Genomic DNA, 1,880 nt, shown 5'->3' on the forward strand with positions numbered 1-1,880 from the left:
ACTCCAGAAGGTCCCAGGATCAGTTCCTGATGCCGCTTAAAAAGAAGACAATCAGACACAGTAGAACACCCAGTGAATGGACACAGAATGCAGTGTGTGCAAAAACAACACGGGGAGGGGGGAGAAATAAAGAAATAAATCTTAAAAAAAGAAAAGATGACTAGTACTCAACCTCACCAGTAAACAGAGAATGCATTAAATACATTAAAATAATGAATTACCATTTTTTTTTAAAAATTCATGGGATTGACAAAAAAGAAAAAGTTTCATAATACTAAGAGTTACTGAGAATTTGGGAAGTTGGGTACTTATACATTGCTGGTGGCAGTGTACATTGAGGAAGGCATTTTTCAAGGCAAATTGGCTAGTAACTATTAAAAAGTCTAATGCACATATGCCCTACTTTAACAATCCGATTTCTAGGAACCTATGTTTCAAAAATACTCATGAACACAAAAATATTTGTGTGTGCATAGGTAACTATCACAGAATTATTTGTAATAGTAAAAATCATTGCGAAGGACCAAAGTGTACATCAAGCATTTAAATATATTATGGAGTGAAATACTACATAGTGGTGGGTAGACATAAATGCACTAGTGTGGAAAGATCTCCAAGAACAGAACAAGTTGCAAAATATGTACAATATTCCATATTTTCATACATGTATTGTACATATGTGGTAAATAGGAAAGAAAGAGAACTGAAAGGGCACACCCAGAACTGCTGAGAACTGTTACCTCTTGGAGAGAAGTAGAGGTAAGAGGGAATGTTGGGAGATGATATTATATTATCAGTCACCAAGCACTCCAGTTTCTTTCCCTACTTTGTCCCTCTCTGTCGAAAGATATATTCCCACTTCCTTGACCGCAGGAATGGCCACATGATTGCTTTGGTCAAAGAAATGATGTTGGTTACTTTTGTGCAGTTTTAGAAGTCAGGGCATCATCTGTCTCATTTTTTTCTTTCTGCCCCGAGACCAACAATGTTCCAGAAAGAGATTAGGCTTTTCTATTAGCTTGGGTTCTGGAGTGAAGATGGCAAGAAACCAAACCATGGTAAACATATAGAGTGAACAAGCAATCAACCTGTGTTATTACAAGCCACTGAAGGTTGGAGGATTGTTTGTTACTGTAGTATAATGTGGCCTACTCTGACTGATACAAATAAAGGAAGATCACTACAGGGTTGGGTTTTTTTTTTCTGTTTACTTCTCTATCGTATCTTAGCAAAACTGTAAATGACTACATGTCACTTAATCTTCAGGAGCATTGACACATAGAAAGCTGCAAAAGCTAAATCTTGGAATTCCAAGGGCAATGTTGAAATGCCAACCTGAAACCATCAGGCCAACCCACTGTGGTGACAACCTGTAGTGCCACATTGTCAAGCCAGTGCCAAGCAACATGATGGTGAATTAGTTTTGTGAGGCCTCTTATTGTGTACATTAATGGCCTCTGTCAGGGTAGGAAACATTCTACCTACCCAGCCATTCCGCTGACAGTCACCCCAGTGAATGGTGGAACCACAGTGGTGGCTTTATAGAAATGCTGAGACATTGTTCTCCCATTGTAGCGACTGAGTTGCAAGCATTGCTGACTCACGGTTGTCTTGAGTATGTCAGTCCTTTCAGGTGTGTCCTGAACACAAAGAACTGGAGAATCATTGACCCAGGAAGCAGAGCCGGTAATGTAGGCTCCTGTTTCCTGGTGGCTGCTGCCGGTCTCTGAAACTCCATTCAACATTTACCCACTGATTGAGTACCTGCTGTCTGTTAGGCGCTGTAAATTGCCAATAGTAATACAGACACTCCTTGTTCTCCCACGCAGGGCCAAGTAGAACAGGTAGCTGAAAGTACATACATATAGGCATAAGTACCA

Source organism: Dasypus novemcinctus, chromosome 3 (assembly GCF_030445035.2).
Source record: "Dasypus novemcinctus isolate mDasNov1 chromosome 3, mDasNov1.1.hap2, whole genome shotgun sequence".
In the NCBI taxonomy this organism is placed as follows: Eukaryota; Metazoa; Chordata; class Mammalia; order Cingulata; family Dasypodidae; genus Dasypus; species Dasypus novemcinctus.